Source organism: Pteropus alecto, unplaced genomic scaffold, assembly GCF_000325575.1.
Source record: "Pteropus alecto unplaced genomic scaffold, ASM32557v1 scaffold511, whole genome shotgun sequence".
Lineage (NCBI taxonomy): Eukaryota > Metazoa > Chordata > Mammalia > Chiroptera > Pteropodidae > Pteropus > Pteropus alecto.
In genome coordinates, this window is record NW_006431911.1 from 232393 (window position 1) to 251636 (window position 19244).

A 19244-nucleotide genomic window follows, 5' to 3' on the forward strand; every position below is an offset into this window, starting at 1 on the left:
GACTTTTCCTATCCTCTTGGTCACAGCTTAAATGTCATCTCCTTCTTGAAAATGTCCCTAAGTCTCCTACTCCTACGCCATCATTCTCCCTTACAGTATCCGGTTCTTTTCTTTTATTGCACTTACCATAATTTATTTGTTTATTTCACCTCTTCTCACTAGACCTTACGCTCGATGAGGGAAGAGATCAGGTCTGTGTTGTTCACCACTCCATAACCAGTGTCTACCACCATGCCTAGCACATGGCGGGTGCCTGATAAATATTTATGGAATAAATACATCTCATTTCTCTGAGTCTTTGTTTCCTCGCCTTTACAATGGCAGTAACCAGACTTGCCTGAGAGGATGGCTGTGTTGGTTAAATATTTCAAGCACTCGGGAAAGTGCTGGACTCAGATCATTTTCCTCGCATTTGGTCCTCGTCTGCATAGATATAGTCTAAACGAATAGGATCATTTCTTTAAAAAGCCATCCACTCTTTCAAATGGCAATGAAGTGGTCGGTGATCTATCATCCCAGTCAGAACACGCAGGCTACGTTAGTTGCATATTAATAATCCGATTTAAAGATTAGAAAAGCATGGTTTTCTTTTTAAAGCAGATATTTTTTCTAGCTAAATTAATTCACTCTCAAGTCCTTTTCCTAGAGATAATTGTCAGTGAATGTGGAATGCCGGCTTAGAAACAAACATTAGATTATGTACAGGTGGTCTCTGACATTTGATTTGATGTGTTTTTAGAAAACACGACAGAACTTGAACTTCTTATGTACCTTTGTCTGCCTTAGACATCCTCGGGAATTCTAAGATGTGTTGATGGACGCAGCAGGAAGAAAGCAAGTGCGAGGCGCAGTGAGAGCACCAGAGGCGCTCAGCACGCAGGGCAAATGTTGATCTCAGCGACTTCCGCTCACATCATACAGCGCGAGTACCTGACTGTTCCAAAAAAACCTTCAGGCTGCTGAGTAGGTCATTGCCTGAAAGGGAGGGGCATGGTGAGCTAGAAGTCCTTGGGAATATACATTTCCCAGGGGGCAGTCCCTAACCAGTGAGTGTGGCCTGAGGTGGAGGAGGCGTATAAATGCTCCGTCTCTCTGCCTTGGATGGGACAAGCGTTAGGATACCTAGAAGGTATCCAGAACTCTCCTGTGGATTGTGTCGATTATACCCACCTGGGACTGCCTGAGGTGACATCTTTGTTTCGTCTCCTTTCCTTCCAGGTCTCACCTCCCTACTCTCTTAGTCGTTTTCCTTGGGAACTCTTCCTACTAAGCCACTTGCACATGAATCTTATCTCAGGGTCAGCTTCTGGACTTCAACCTGAGACACCAAACAAGTGCTTAAGGAGGAAAAATCAGTATTCTCTCTATAAATGGTCATTGCTATCATACGTCCTAGCGGTCATAATTTGGGGAAACTTTTTGTGGAAGGGATACATAGACAAATACGGCTTACTTAAAAAGTTTAAATAAATGCCATTCAACAATGTCTGAACTAGAAAGAGTGGGAGAAGAAAACTCATCGCAATTAAATAAGAAACAGACCAGACTCAAAGTAAAATCTCCTATATTAAGGCCATACCAGGAATATTTTTTCTCTATCAAAATGTAATGAAATAACCATCATTAATACAGATCATTCTTTTAAAAGGATGATTGGAAATGTTCTTTTAAAATGAAGAAATGCCAATCTGCATTAGTCTTACATAAAGATTCTTCTGAGCAAAGAGGTAATTACAGCCTGACAGATGACTAAAATAGCCTCGATTCTGTTTCTTTTTCGATCCAGAGGTGGGCAGATACCATCCTAGTGCCTCTCTGAATTATAGCTTATAAAACTTGGAAGAAAAAAATTAGATCTATTGAATCGCAATGTTTAGACTATACAAGCTTAGCAACTATCTTCTCTTTCCTCCTCCTCTCCTCTCTATTCTTTAAACAAATGAAAAGTTTAAGTTTTCTTCTTCAGTGATAATGGTTAGAACCCCTCCTTGTGTTGACAGGGGTGCTGCCCAGTGTCAGTGTGGTCGGCTACAATGGTTCACTGGCTGTGTAACTCTGGGAAAATACTATCGTTCCTCGAGCCTCTATGAGCTCATTTATAAAATAAAGAAAATCTTTTCTGTTAGGCTACACTTTTGTGAAGGTGAATGGTATCCTTTACTCATATACATTAAGCATGGAAGAATATACAGCATGAAAATAATACTAGCCTTCAGTGGATCAAATATTTCCCACGCTACTTTATACATAGATAATTTTACTTTGCAGGAAGTCAATTTTTCAAATCTAGGCTTTGTTTGATGTCCACGAATGTAAAAGTCTCAGCGTTTAAAATTCACAGAGTGAATTACACATGGTCTGCTATTCGCGTAAGGAAAAAAGAGAATGTTTTGTTTTAACAAAATGGCTTTGTCTTATTTTTCCATAATATATGACTATTTCGTCTTTATTTTTAAAAAAAATGTGGGATTTCACCTATTTGTTTAGATTTGTCTTCTAGGACTGATAGAGAATTATTCAAATGAAAGCACTACATGACCATAAAAGATATTTAATATTTATAAGTAATTCTTTGGATTTAAAACTTTTTGATAAGATCAGTCGTCATTAGAGGATTATGCAGAGTTGGTAAAATAGGTTTTGAATATCTTTGAGTTCTCCCAAAACACGAGAGAAAGCAACTAGGACAGCAAAACCAAAACCCCATGGACAACATCCCCAGCAAAACTAGGTGGTGACATAGCCCCATAAATACCAAAATTGGAACTGGTGGAGACAAACTGCCCATAGCAACCATGTGGGGGGAAATGGAGGGAAGGGGAAGGGAAAGCGGCTCTGATGGCTTAGAGACCAGAAAGACCCTGCAATTGTCCACAGGTTCTCACAGGAAGTGGGAGAATCTCATCCAGGGAGAGGAAGCTGCAGATCTCCATCATAAGTGAGTGATCGGTGCTGAGGCAGAGCGGTCGGGCACCCGCACATACTTCCCTGGGTAACTGCCACTCGGCTACTAAAAGGGGTGACAGGTAGCATCCATATTGGCTCTATTCTGAGAAGGTGGATGCAGCGCATCTGTCCAAAAATGAGGAAAGTCTATGGAGAACAGAGGTAGGTTGCTGCTTGCCTTACGGGTATTAATATGCATTGCGAGTATAAAGATATTAGTCCAAGTCAAATGTTCAGGGAGAGAGCAAAACGGAGAAAGAGGTTACTTAGCTAATTCCAGTAAGGTTCATAGTAGGAAACCAGGCAGAAATTTTAAAAAGGTAGGTAAGCGGGGGGCGGGGACAGAAAGATTACATAGACATTAGTCTAATGACAACCACTAGGACAAAAATGTACATCTTCCTAATTACAACTTGCGCGTATGTGTGTTTGTGAATGAAAAAATGATACGATGTGGGGATCAGAAGGATATAGAGCTAAGTGAAAAATGCAAAGCAAATAAAAGTGTGTCTAGTTTACTACTGTTTCTAAGAATGGACAGGCATTGGAATATGCGCTCGTGTTAAACAATGGAAGAACGAGGCAGAAAATAAAATATAAGTGCTACATATGTGGGAGGAAATAGGGAGGAGAGGGACAAAATTTATACTTCTCTGAATATACGGTTTGTAGATTTGACTTGGGAATCATGTAAATATACATAATTTTAAAACGCAGTTAAATACAATCTCGAAAAATTGCTTGTAAAGTGAAATAAAGAACCTGTGAATACAGTCGGTGGCATAGTTATAACTATACATGATTTTTAAACAAAATGCAACAAAAAAGCCATCCCTAACAATTGTAAGTAAAATAAAATAACTGAACTTTTGAATCCAGAGGCCGAATGACACAGAGAGGAACTGTCCCAAGGGAATTTAAAACGGTATTTTGAACATCCTTGTGGGATATGCCATAAAGACAAATAGAACTGCAATAAAAATATTTTAAGATGTGTTTTGTAATCAAGTCATTTGTGTAGTGCTGTTATTCTGAGGCTGGTGTGTGTGTAGTGTGGGATAAAGTTGAGAAATAATGACGGGATCACTGAGAATTGGGATTTATAGTTTGAGTAAAAGGAAATAAAGATTTAAGACTACATAAAAGGTGACATAAAAACTTTTTGTCCTATATTCGAATCAGACGTATTGGTGTGATCTCATGATGTATTTTATGTTTAAAAAATGTACACAAACGTCTTAGTTCTATCCTTATCGATAAGCACACTAGCATTCCAATGACCAAATACCATTTCCTGCTAGAAGGAAGCATGGCTCCTTAGAGAAATGATTGATTCCAGATGTGGAGTACCAAACATACAAGCCAAACCTTGAATTTCATGTCTTATCAGAAAGTCAGGACACTAACAGAGATTATTAGCGTCACGTCAAGAGGACTCAACAGCCCTCCAGAGTCAGTTCTCACTTCCCAAAGATGAGACAGATTGAGCTGCAACATGAATAATAATATCAATGGATTTAAATCATCGAACATATTTAAATCTATGAGTTCATGATGATATTCAAAAAAACCTGTTTTTTGGGAATGCCAGTGAAACAACTCATTGTTTTGAAAACTGGTTTTGAAAAATGGTAAATAAAGGGAGAGAATCAAGTATTTGTCCTGCCTTTCACACGAACTGTTCCTCGGGGTAACCAAATTGTTTCTCTTTGCAAAGGCATCCAGCTAATAACTGAAGAAAAAATGATGGAATTAGAGTATCACCTCTCTGCAATCGTTAATGAACTGATAGATATTGGCGAAGATTATCAGTAGTTGCTTACATCTCAGAAAGAGACACAATCAGGAATCATGCACCTCTAGAGGATGAAAGTACACAGCGCCCTCCTTAAAAGTGGATCAGACTCATATGAAAAACAGGAGGACAGATCATGTGACATGACATCCAGAGATGCGATCAGCAAAATCCAGGCTCTGGGAACCTCTGCAGGGGTCCCCAACCCCTAGGCCAGCTGACCGGTACTGGTCCATGGCCTGTTAGGAACCTGTTTGCACAGCAGGAGGTGAGCGGCAGGCCAGCCAGCAAAGCTTCGTCTGTATTTGCAGCCACTCCCCAGCGCTGGCATCACTGCCTCAGCTCCACCTCAGATCATCAGGCGTTAGATTCTCACGGGAGCACCGGTCCCTGGAGTCCAAAAGGTTGGGGACTGCTGCTCTACAGAACAAATAATTTGTTTCTCTAAATATAAATAAATAGTTCTGGCAGGTAATAAAAAAGAGATGGAATAAGAAACTATAGATTAAAACGATCTTAAAAGATTTAAAGCAAATCACAGTATATGGACTTATATGGATCTTGGTTCATATACGCTGCAACAAGAAATTATTTCATGAAACCATGGAAGATATTTGAATAATGACTCAATATTTAATAATACTCAGAAAATACTGTTAATTTGTAAGGTGTGATAATGCTATGGTGGAATTTTACTTTTTAGAAAGAATGCTTATTCCTTAGAGATACATAGTGAATTATTATAGATGAAGTGATGTGATGTCTAAGGTTAGCTTCAATATCATCGAGGGCTGGAGAAGTACCTTGATCAGCTACAACTTGATGACTGCTGAAGCTGGGTGACAGGAACACAGGTTAACTATGCTGTTCTCTACACTAGTGACCTGTTCAAAATCTTCCATGATAAAATGCTTCCAAAACAACCAGCAGCCATGAACGACCGGTTTGTAGTGGCAGCCGTGTCCTTTGGCACGGTTCGACCATTTTTTTAGCAACGATCTGCAGATTTTCTTCACAGAACCAGCTGGCCAGCCAGGGCTGATCCCCTCTCCGGCACATGACGTGGACCTGGCCCTGCCTCCCCACCCCCAGCACAGTCCATACCCTGGGCCAGTGAAAGCCCTGTCTGGGAAGTCTGGCTGGATTTAGTGAGAAATGGAGATCTTTCACCCACTCAGATTGTTAAGCTAGTAGCATGCAAACCAAGAACTCTGGTTTAGTCTTAACACTATGTGGACAGAGCTCTCCTTAGAAAGAAGTCAACATGGAACAGCGGGCGAGCTGAGATGGAGGGCGAAGCATTCCAGGTACTGTCCAGGCTCAATGCCCAGCACCTCCTGTGCCTGACAATCTCTGCCCACTGCTTGTGGAGTCCCACAGTCCAGGAGACTCGCTTTCTTGATGATTAATAAGCCAGTTTGAACTATGTTTCACTTCTGCCAGAAAGGTTCTTACTAATCGCGACTATGCCATTTTTAAGACATACTGTATATTGAGGGCCCAGGGGAGGGACTTTCTTCACGGAGAAAAGAAACAAATTACAGGGGAAGGCTACTTTTAAGGGCCTCCCACACGCTGTATTACTTTGTCAAATAATGGAAACTATACTTCACTGTGCTTAGGAAACATAATACATGCAGGAAATTAAAGGGTGAGAAATGTGTGTGGTTTTTTTTTTTCATCTTCACAGCTTTTGAAGCTTTCTCCAAATTTGATATTTTTTTATTATAAACCCCAAGAGAGGTTTCCTTTGTTATCATGTTTGGCTATTCAGTTTTGAAATTACCAAGCTCAAAGTTACCTAGCTACCCTGAAGTGCTCATCAGAAAGAACATTCCAAATGCTATTTCTGGAATTCAGAGAGAGCTGATACCGTTGATTAGGTTCAATGAAGAACAGTCAGTTCTACCTCTAATACCCTTGATTTAACATTAAATATAAATGAAAACGCCCTGGAGTTTTAGAGCGTGTGATGAAAATTCGGCGTTGACATGCCTCTTGTAAAACTCCAAGAAAGCTCGGTGCACAAAGCAATCCCATTTGTTAGACATAGAGATGTAGACTACTTTGTGCATAAAAATATAAACGGACTAGCAGCAAGGAGCTAAAAGGGAGAGAAGGATGTTAAACAACAAGTTCTCATCTGGTGGAAAAATACCGAATCTTGTTTTCTGGGTCCTTTACTGTTTGATCTAGAATCGGTAAGGAACTTTGCCTTGGTTGTTTAAGGTGGAAATATTCAGAATCTCAAAAAGCAAAGATGTTGAAATAAAAGTGAAATCTTATTTGGAATAATAACATATTACAAATGCTTCTGTATGAATGACAAGAGCTACAATTGTTTTTGTAGTTTTCTGTCTAAACATATGTACCACATGGAAGAAATGAATCTATATTTAATCTTTTAGGTTGCCATCTAATGGCCTATTAACTGATTTTTAATGTCTACTACGTGGTGGTATATAATTTGGCACACTTAATAAGGACTGATTTAAAATATGCCGAATGCTAATAAGCAAAGGCATTAAAGCAAAAGCTAAATCTTCTTTGGACCGAGACTGATTCGATAGACATGTGCTCATGTGTTTGTATGTGGAATCGAAACGAATCTCAGAGTGGACAAACGACACTAAAGAAAGCCTCCATTTTCTTTGCTTCTGCATTTTGTGCACATTAGAAAAAAGACTATGTAATGTGCACCAAATTTTTACTCCATAACATTAGTTGTAAGAAATATCCCATTTCTTTATATTTCTAAGTAATATGTCTCTATGCTGAACTCTTACCAGCCCAGTCAGCTGGTGAGAGACACATCCTCAGCCATGTCTTGAGAGAGTCCCTCTCTTTGCCAAGGTCAGGCAAGGTTCCTAGGGATTTTACTCAGCTCTCACCATTCAGGAAATATCCTGTGGTGGTTAAGTCACCCCAGCCATTGCAGACTGGCCCACTCAGTGTCTAAAGGTCCCTGAGACATCAAGTGGTGGCATGGTGTAAGAGAAAGTCCACACCACAGACGGACATTGGGTTGACTTCCTGGCTTCATCAAGTGTTGCTCAACTGACCTTGAGCCAATTATGGAACTCACTACTGCAGTATAGAGCCTCCCATGCAGTTAGCACCTGTCTGATCCTGTTTCCTTAACTGTAAATGAGTCCAATTACCCCCAATCATAGAGATGCGCTAGGATTCGGTCTATGCGGCCCAGAGGGCTTAGTAAGTGATAGGTGCTTCCCTTTTCTTTTTTTCCTTTAGTCAAAATTCAGATCAAGTGCCGCTTCCAGCAGCTTCTGTTTACATGGAAAAAACAAGGTAGCAAGAGTGGCAAGGGAGTACAGAATCTCTGCATCTTGCTTGTTCGACGCATCCTTTTCTGCCTCATCCTACAGATTTATAAGCCAATTCATTTTAGAGTCTATTTATAAATAAAATTCACTCTTACCATGTAGCTTATGAACATGGAGGTCTCTACTACCGCACCATCTGGGCTCCCAGCAGGGAGGGGGCGGGGCTTGATAATTGCCACCTCCCTGCCCGCTGCTCAGGTGCCTGTGAACAGGGACAGCCCTTGCCTCATTACCTCCTTCCTCTCTTCTCAACATCTCATGGATATTCCGCCATCTTGGAACATCCCCACCCACTAGGGTATCATTCATCTGCAGGAATTTGAAAACTGCATCCTCTGCATCTACCACTTATAATAGTATGCTCAAGCTGGAAAGGTTTCGTAACAATCATCTCCAGTGAGCCGCAGTGGTATGGGGGCACCACCAGAATTTAGAGGATGGGGTCACAGATACTAAATGTCCTTCTATACAAGGACAGACCTGTACAGTGAAGAATGGTCTCACATAGAATGCCTAGAGTCCCCCATCCCAACCTTGTGGGGGTGGGGAGGACACCAAAGCTGTTATGTACCCACATTGACAGAGCAGGTTGGGAGATGCCTGGTGTAGACCCATGACCTTCTCTCCCCCCGCCCGATGCAGGTCTCACTATCACGCTCTCTGCCTCTTAACGACGAGAAGGGAGCACAGGGAGATTACATAGCTTGGATGCTGATCCAGTTCGAAAAGGAGGAAGATATTTACCTGCAAGTTCACGTGGAAATGATGTTCATTAGGCATAAATACGGCCCTTAAAACCTCACACAAAAGGGCAATAAACACTGCGTTTTCGTAGAGGAAAGACAGGTTATTGAATTTAATGTCAAACTAGAGGTCATCTTCAGTGTGGGCATAAACGCAGCTCTGGTTTTGCTGCGTATGTGATATGACACTGCATCAATGCATGGCGGCAGGTTAATTCCAGAATGGGAATTTAAGCCATGTACCAAATACCTCACTTACAATCTGTGAGCAGAGTCCACGGTGATGTGAAGAGGTTGAGAACTGTGAAGCCAGTAGAAGTGAGGCAGACAGAGATAATACAGTGAATGATACTGATGGAGTGACGAGGATATTTTGGAACGTATGATGCGTCAAGGCTAAAATCAACACATAGGCAAGAGCACGAGACAAGCAATGGACCTGCTTCTGACCCAACGGCTGAAAAGGTTATCAGTTCATTTAGATTTGATTAAAAAATCATAAAAATAAATTGTATGTAATCTTTTTACAGGTGGGTAGTATTTACCTATTTACTTCTAGGGTTCTTTCTGCAAACATTTCTTTCTTTTCATTCATGCTCAGCACCGCCCTAGGCACGAAGGCTAGCATAATGAATAAAATAGGATCTGTGCAGAGGTTGGCGACACGCTCTGCAAACTGGCTCCTTCCACTGCCTGGGTGCACAGCTGAACTCCGCTTAGCTTCCGGTACAAATAGATTCATCCCTGTGGCTGCCTTCCTGCCAAACGAAGGGGAGTAGAAGTGCTGTATACCCCTTCGGGGTCTGGCCCAGAAAACCTTCCACGTGCCTTTCCATCCTCTTCCCCTTCTGCAGCTTGACAGGGATAAACTAGAAGCTACGTGCTGAAGATGGCAGAGTTGCAAAAGGGGCAGCATCTGGGTTGGGTCCCTGGATTATGCCCTGACGGAGAGCTGTCCACCACTCAGGAGCGCCCGCTATGGACGTGATGTCATTGACAAGCCCCTTCTGTGGGTTTGTTACAGCAGCTGGTGTTATCCTAATCCTGGTTCCTGTCATTAAGAACGATATAGGCTTATGACAAAGAAAGACAAATTCACAAATAATGAGAACATTGTGTGGTACAGATTATAATAAAGATGTACATATATTTCAGAGGGTCAAGATATGACAGTTATTAACTTTGGGAGGTGATCACGGAGAAATATGGAAAGCATCACAAAAATCTGTGATGTTTCTCCCCCCCGCCCCAATCTCTCCACTTTCCACAAAGAATTTTAGGTGGCCCGAGTTCATCATATTTGCTTTATCTTTATTAATATTGCTAGTAAAAAAAAAAAAAGCCCAGCACCCTCTGCTTCCTTTCTCTTCCTCTATGTCCTGTTATCTTCAGATTGGGTCTCTTTAAAGTTTCATTGGTTTAAGTCAGAGGTGGCCGTCAACAGCCTGTGGGCTAAATTTGGCTCATCCTCTGTTTGTGTAAATAAAGTTTTATTGGAACACAGCCACACCCATTGGTTTACATATTATTTATGGCTACTAAGCACTTTAATGGCAGCATTGAGTTGTAACGGAGAGCGTACAGCCTGCGAAGCCTAAAATATTTACTATATGGTCCTTTGCAGAGGGTTTTCTGACTCTTGATTTATGTCATTCCTCACTTAATCTCAACCTCAGCCGGGTACATGCCAATAGCCCCTGAATCGTTCCACATCCCCTATGACAACACTAAAATCAGTCTTTTTCCAGCCACTGCCTTATCACACTGCTGCATACCTATGTGGTCCCCCAAGTCAAGTTCACTGACAATTACTGCTGGATTCTAGCATCCGTGGGGTGAACCCTGGCTGTCTTTACAAACCCTGAGTTTCAGGGTTTTTTTTTTTTTTTTTTAAATCATTGCTCAGGTTGTTGTCATCCTAAAAGACTAGATTTCTACCTAGGTCCTCACTGGTTTTGACTGAATACCAGGGTTTGTGCTCCAGTTCTCTACTCTGCAACTTCAAGAGCGATAATGACAACATCTGACACCATGACCCAATGGATTACAAGTCACAAAGTGCTCTCATGTGCATTATCTCATTGGATCCTTAGATAAAGGCTAGAAATGCAAATTTCTACCTACATTTAAAGACTAGGAGACTGAGAGCCTGAGATTTAAGCGATTTATTCACAATCATTCAGCTACGGTGATGATGCTGATGATTACCTTGATGAAGACAACAACAACTCAAACTTATTAAGACCTCATCGCATGCTCCTACTCTGTTAAGGGCTTTACCCACTATATTTTGTCTAATTCTTACAACTGTATGAGGTAGGTCTTCATTTTATAGGTCAAGAAATGAGGATTATATAAATTTACGTCTTCGCCTAAGGTCACACACAGCCAATCCATTGCAGAGATAAGATTTGAATTCATATTTTTCTGATTTCTAGGTCGCGTGTTTTTTTCATCGGGGAGCAGGATATTTTGAAATATTTACCCATGTTGCCCTCCCACTCCCACACCCCCATTTCTTTGCTCTTATGAGGTCTATTTCTTTGCCCATTTGTTCAAGCAGACCACGTAACACTCGTCACCTCGAGACAGAGTTGTTACAGAAGTAGAGAAATGGCTAGGTTCTAGGAACAAAGAGTAAAAACTACAGGCTAGGAAAGATATTCAATAAATCAAAGTAAAGCTTCATCCACTCCAGAACGGGGACTTGGCAGGGGATGGGGAGATGGAGTGAACCTTAAGGCAAGCAGAAGAACATTGACTTGTGGATACCTGAGAAAGAGCAGGCACGCTCCCCTTTGCAGAAGACTGATCCTTCAGAAAGAATCAGTTGGAAACACCCAAATAGCCTCGTGGGATTAAAGGGCGCAACGACCCGTGCTTTCTTTCCTAGTTAAAACCCTGAGAAGGTGACAAGATCCCAGAAGGAATTAGCCCTAAGATGATCCTACATCCCAGTACAGCTAAGGAAGGGCACGTGCACCCAAGATAACAGAGAAATGGCTAAGGAAGGGCTGACAGTGGTGAACAAGGGATGACACAGTAGCTCCCTGCCTAGGTGAGTGATCAAAGGTGAACCAGATGGGTACGAAGATATCTCAGCGAATTCTAGAGAGATGGATGATGTGGCCTAAGGGCGAATACACATCACCTCACCCAACACTTCTTCTCATTAAATCGTTCTCCCTAAATTTAGACTCAGTACTATGGAAAATGGGATGAACTGACCATACGTTAGGAAGGGGATTTGGAATAAAATGTGGATTATTACAGTTCATAGATAAATAATGATACACGTACACATCTGAGTGTGTGGCCTGAGATTCTTGCCCACCACACCCACTGTGTTGTCTGTAAAGGTACACTCTGCCTTTGAGCTCCTGAGTCCCTTCTGGGATCTCTGGGAAATGAGACTTCTACTTTAGTCCTGGGCATGTTCCGATCACAGGCTCAAAAAGACTTTTTTGGAGGGTCTTTTCAGCTACTTATAGAAAAGGCATGAAATAATTTACAAATTTTGTAGTTCTAAAGGTTTAATAGAATATGGCATAAGGCCAACAGTGATCTCCTTCCATGTTTTTCTTAATACAAATACGACGTTAAGACACTCAGTAGTGTCGACCATGTGAGATCATTGAAAACTTGCCCTAGTTTCAAATTTTTTCTGGTTCTTTAATCTTCAACAGTCATTTTCCATACGTGAGTCGCATAAAAGCATCTACAGTAATGGAGAGATTTAATGAAAGTGGGTCATTAACAAAATCTAAGGGACATTAAAATAATCTGGGTGAAGCCATTTTTCTTATTAATTTCCACCATTATATGTCATTATATCCTTTGTGAACAATGGACTCAAATCCCGTTTTCAATTTGATTCTTATTAGAATGTTTTCCCACACATTACATTTTCTAGAATCACTGACCTCTTTCTCCCCAGGCTCTATAATTTGCAATTGTCAGAAAACGTGGACACTGCAAGTGTATTAGGTGAGACCACAATTTGTAGTGTCAGCATACCAAGGGGCTGTTCTTTTGTGTGTGTTTTTTTCACTGAAATTGCTTGCTGGTCTTACTATAATAAGGCCTTATTATATCGTACATCATCATGCATATTTTATATGCCGGATGCTCGGTAGATGGTCTTTGCTTTGTTATTTTACTAAGCAGCACCGTTATGCATCTAAGCCCAGCTGAAATTAGACAGGAAGGTGACCTTCTTAATATATTCTTTTGCAGACACAGTAGCCCTGGAACATGATCTGACTTGACTTTCCATCATCATTCTGATGAAAAGGGACTGATGAAAAGACAGACGAGCTGAGATCTAATTTTTAGATGGGTCCCTTCTAAATGGTTTATTTTGCTCTTATTAAACTTGCCAGTCTCCCATCGACTGCGACAAGCAGGTAGTCCTGAGCACTTCCTACCAAGATCAAGGCAACTACTTTGCAAACCTGGGAGAAGAGAGATAGTCTATTTGTGTACGAGCTAAGAATGAAAATGTCTATGGGGTGCGGATGCTGAAACCCAGGTTCTAGAGCTCAATTGCAGCTCTGCTGTTTTCTGGGCAGATCAAGTAAGGACTTGATATGCCAGATAGCTCGGTCTGTCCCCTTTGGATCACCACGTCCCAGTAATCTGTATCGGCTTTCTTCTACTCTCACTGTACACCGCCCTCCTTGCCCTGAGCAGGTGCCGAGGTTGAGGAAGGATTTCGACCTCTCTCAGCCTCAATTTCCACTCCGTAATTTGGGTACAACAATCAACTTGCTCGCAGGGTTGTTGTAAGGAATATAGAGATGAGCAGGTTAAGAGCGTTCACCCAGGAGCCAGACTGGGTTTCACTCCACCATTTACTAGCTATGGGATCTTGGGCACGTGTGCCTCAGTTTCCCCATATTTAAATTAGAGGTAACCATTGAACCCATTCACCATTGTGAGGACTGAATGAGTTAACATACAACAAGTACCGAGGACAGGGCATAATAAGCACCAGGTAAGTATTAGCTGGTCTCGATACTAAGGAATGAAACGGTTTAGCAGAGGGTTAATGTATAATAAGGACTTAATACATGTTAACTCTTATCATCATTATCTGTTGGGATGCCGTCAATAATATTCTTTTTTTTTTTTTTTCTCCTGAAGTGTCAAAAAAGTGACCTTCACAAGTTACACACGAAGCTTTGACCTTGATCGTGGCGGTGAGTGGCTCATGTCATTTGTGGGAATGTATCTGTTTCAGGAAGTCACGAATGCTCCTTCTGAGCATTCTCGTTAGGGTTGTTGGAATAATCTTTCTGGTCTTCAAGTGAAATTTGTACATTGCTTGGCATGAGTTATTTAGTTACTTAGGTAAATGGAATGTCACGAAAATGTAGTGGGTTTGTCCTTTGTGAATTACAGGAACGATTAGTAACTTATCTATTCTTATACCTTATTACAGTTACTTTCTTATCAGAAGAACCCAGCTCCTCCCCAGAAACGCTCTCCAACCCCCAGGGAATTAGTACAGAAGGGCTGATAGATGTGGGCAATCTTCCACAGAGGCAGCCATAGCTAGAGCACTACTCATTCATTAGATTGGCAGGAACAACCAACTTAGGTAATAAGAGAAGACAGTCAGAGGGACAGTTAGCTGCTCTAGTACAAAGGATGGGAGAAGGACTAGTTTCCAGTTCTACCCTTGTGCCTTCTTACTATGGGGTGGGCAGCCCTCAGCTTCCAGTGGCATGATGGAAAGGGGTAAGACTGAGTTGCTCGTATACTTGGCTCTTCAATGTTACTTTTTGATAGAGACAAAGGGTGAAGATGGGAGCCAGCATATCCAGACAAAGGGTGAGGAAGGGAGCCAGCATATCCAGCTGCCAGGGCTCTAAAAAGGAGATTGGCAAGGCAAGGAAGGTGGTGGTCGAGGGACATTCTGATACTATACACGTGGATTTTTCTGGGTGGAGGAATAAATCGACGCTATTTATTGGATTCTCAAATGGATCTCCAATCTCCAAAAGATGAGTGCTTCTGGTCTAACACGAGCCAGGACATTTCTGATGCCACCTTGGAGGGGCAACTGAGGAAGGGCAGAAGCAAATTTTGAGGTTGCGGTTCATGACAGCCATCCAGGAAATGGATATTCCTGCATCTGCAGGTTGGAAAGCAAGTGTTCATCAGGAGGGTCTAGGGTTTCCAGGGACAAAGGAGGATCTACTTTACATACCTTCCTCTATGCATAAATCCTGCCACTCAGGATCAATGGCTATCCCTTACCGCCATCACCGCATTCCTTCACACTTCCTCCACTTGCACAGTCATAAATATAGTGCAATTAATTAGAGGTCTCCTCCTCGAGGGCAGGAATCATGTTTCAGGTATTTATACATCCCCAGTGCCCTACAGGACATTTGCTACCTAGTTAATGCTCAACAATTGTTAAATTCCAATAAATTTAATTGGGTTGCCTAGCCTTGGGAGATGCGGCATGATTCATAATGTCTATGAGAAATTATAACCCATAATTTTCTAAAATAAAATTTTGGAGACTGTCTTAAGTTAATTTGTCTAATTGTGAAAAGCCAAGGGAAATTATCCTTGGATACTTCTAAAAAAGAAAGCTCTGGTAATTTGCAAAGGGCATGAACTCTTCAAAGATTTTGTTCCTCAACCACTAGAAAGTATGAGTTAGGGTTAACTTAAGAAACTATGAGATGAACGAAACTTGTCTAATTTCAGTGCATCAATTATAGTTCTTTTTGAAGATCCAGGAAAAAACCCAAATGTGGTTACTATAGCAGTAAATTGGTCTCCAAGAAACTCTTTCATTTTCTCAAGAAAAAAAAAAATTCTATAATAGAGCAATCAAATAAGGAAAATAATCCACAAAGAAACACAAATGTATCTAGAAACAAAAAATGATCCATGAGCAAATGCTGAAATGGAAGAAAAAAAAGAACAAAACAAAACTAAAGCACTCAGGCAAGTAAATGGATGCCAATTTTTAAAGAGAGAATTTTATGGTGTTATTAAAATGATGAGTGCTTTTCCAAATTTCCTTGGTGGCTAAGAAAATGGGATATTTTATTATAATAGAAAGGGAATTTATCTTGTGTAAGATATAGATGTTAACACACATATCGGCCGAGAAGCCCAATAAAAAAGAGATTAATATATAAGAGCTAAATTTCTAGGCGAGTATACATATGGCAGACAGATGACTAAACTGATGGGAAAGCACAGGAAATTTTTCTAATGCATGCACTTTTTCGTTAGTGAGAAATACATTATTATTTCAAAATTCTGGTTTAATGAATTTGAAGGTATTGGTGACAATAAGAACTCCACAACCAGCTGCATTGCAACTCTGTGAACTGCAGTGTCATTGTGCTTAGATTTATTTGCTTAAAATAAAGTCACTTGCCACTTTTATAAAGATAAATTTATTGTCCTGAGATTAAAAGAGTCCATTTTAGGATGACATGCTCGCCACCTCAGTAACATCCAAGGCCTATGTGTTTTTTTTTTTTTCACTAGTAAAATTCCTTTAAGTCTGAAGATTCCCCCAGTCACTCACTGAACACATTGTCACTGAGCACCCCCCCATGAGCCAGGCATTGGGCTAGGTCATGGAGACACGGCAGGAGGCAACCCAGACAAGTTCTCTTTTCTCATGGAACTTAGAATCCAGGTTACCTGATCTGTAACGAGCTACATTCCAGATTTAGACTGTGACCTATCAGTGATATACTGGCCAATGGACACTCAGACCACATTCTAAAGTGAGGGGCAAACAAGCGGGATCCCCCAGAACTTTCTAGGAGGAGGCGCGATGCGATCAACTACTGCCAGCCACAGGTTCCTCCTGCTCCCCCCTCCTTCCCCAGTCTGCGTGAGAAGGCCAGAAAGGGTGGGAGAGAGAACTGTCACCTGGCTGGAAAGGCCGTGATTGGTGAGAGTTTCCTTCCTCCCCGCTGTGATGCGGTCAAGTGGACATCTTGAAGAGCAGCTGGTCTTGCAGGCGCCTTACACAGGAGACCCTCAGCCAGACCATCCATGTACGTTACCGTGTGGCAGGGTGGCTCCTCAGGGGGCCCTCCCCTCCTGCCACCAAAGAACTCGCATGTAAGTTTCACAGGAGAGCCAGCATGTAGCTACCAGCGACATGAAGGGTGTCGACAGCCAACGCTAGTCAGAGGAGCAGCTACCAGTCACCAAGAGAGGGCTCTAACCACAGAGAGCATTGCGAGAAGCCCTCAACTTTCTCTGTCCTATTGCCCCGCTGACCTCCAATCCAGAGGGGCCAGGCCTTGAGAAGGGAAAGAGAGTTTTATGTACCCAGAGTAGTTCGTGGTGTTTGAAAAGCATCCATGTTTTCCAGTCGACCCATTTAAAAACCACAATCTCTTTATCAAGTATGTGAGAATCTTGCAGTAATCACAAGCCCAGTTTGAGAGAAATTCTCTGTGTGTGTTATCTGAGGTTTTAGTCTAATTTGGCTTAACCAAAAAAAATGCAGTTGGTTACCTTCATAGCTCCTAAAGCTTGGCAAACTTTTTCTGTCAATGGCCACAGAGTAATTGTAGTATTTGTGGGCCACAGGGCTCTGGTGCAAGTATTTGACTCTGCTATTGTCGAGGGAAGCATTCATAGTCAATATGTAAATGACTGGGGATCGCTGTTTTTCAATAAAACTTTAGTTTGAAGTTTGAAGTCTCAAGTTTGAAATTCATATGATTTTCATATGTCGCAAAATATTCTTCTTTTATTTTTTTCCAAGCCTTCAAAAGTGGTAAGAAACCATTCTTGGCTCATGAGCTGTGCAAAACAGGTGGCAGGCTGGATCTGGGCTGCAAGCTGTCATTCGCTACCCTGTTTTAATTGGTTCATTTATTCAACAAATATTCACTGAGCTCCATTACATATGAAGTCCTAGAGAGACTTTTGTTTACAGAGACGCCATTTTTCTTCCATAATACATTAAAGCAGAAGGGAAAAAAAAAATCTTTCTAAACGCCCCCGGAAGGATGGCTAGGAAATGATCACACTTTTAGATAGCTTTTCTCCATCTCCGTCCTGCAGCAGGCAGTTCAGTCACAGCAAACCCAAACACAGATATTTTATGTCTTCTGTCATCCTCCAGGCACAGAAATCAATAGGACTAATCACAGAGGCACATGCCTAGGGGAAAACAAAATGACCGCGTGATCTGCCATCGGGCCCAGACATGGCACTCTAGGAGGTCAGCCCATCAGGCTCACAGCCTGCCCTGATGAGTGATGTTCCCGCTGACACCCACACACATCTCCCTCCTGACACAGGATGAATATGACGTGAGCCTTGGTGCCCGCTCCTGTGTAGGAACACCGTTGGAGAACTGAATGTCCTACGAGGACAGGCGTGACTTTGCAGCCAGCTGTGAAGGCCCCGCTGTGTTAGGCCTCGACTAAAGTCGGGGGACCGACAGTCCTGGGACTGAGGGCTTTCCTGGGACGTGGGCCTTTCCATGCTTGGCCACCCTACAAGTGAGTGCCCTCCGTTTCTACTTCTCCCAAGGATGCAGGAGCAACCGCCGTGTCTCTGTGAAGCAGAAGCTGAACTAGGCTTGAGAAAAAAACTTCCTCTGGAAAACCCCAGAAATACTCTGCCTAATGCCTCCCCCAAAGTAACAGATGTCCTTTTCGTTATGAGAGAGCAGACATGATAGATCTCTTCCTCAGTTTAAAGAGTTCTGACCCGTGCATTCTTTCATATAATAGGCATAGCTTCATTTGGAAAACTTCTAGACGGCCTTTTTGCCTTAAATGCGCTGAGTGAGTGTAACTCCAGTAGGCTTCTAAGATTCTTGACCAATATTTTAACATCACAAGAAATATATTTTCTGGACCCCCATTAAGAATATCACACAACAAATGATTTACATCCATGATAAAACTGAACCAAGCAACCAAACACGTTTGAAACTGTCCTAGCGTTGACCCAATTATCCTTTTGCCTGAGTTGATGATTTCAAAACTCAGTTAATGAATCACTCAGTCAAGTATGGAAAAATCAGTGAACTGTATGTTTTTGTAGCTATGGGATTATGTATATAAAATTACTCATTACTTAGACTGAATTCAGGAATTGCATTTGATCTTCTTGATTACGGAATATCAATGTGTTAGTAATTTTGGAAAGAAAATAAAACGCAACCTTTGGATATAGTGACTGAAATAAGAGTCAAAAACAAATTTCAGCTGAAGTACGTGCACCCAGAATGCTAACGCAGAATCAGCAATTAGGTGTTTTCTGGTTAATGGAGCACACATCTGTATACACCAGCATTTTCAAGGTAAATGTGAGGGCTTGCGTTTCTGTCTTAAGCTGGCCCCCAGGAAGCCCTTCCTTTGCTGGATGAGGCTTCAGAGCTGTGCAGCAGCCTCCTCA

At 41.7% G+C, this 19244-nt stretch overlaps 1 protein-coding gene across 1 annotated transcript in view; it reads right to left on the reverse strand.

The window, feature by feature from the left end:
* Window positions 1-19244, reverse strand: part of FRMPD4 (FERM and PDZ domain containing 4) — a 712471-nt gene that overhangs the window by 58711 nt on the left and 634516 nt on the right. The gene's annotated exons all lie outside the window — the stretch shown is intronic.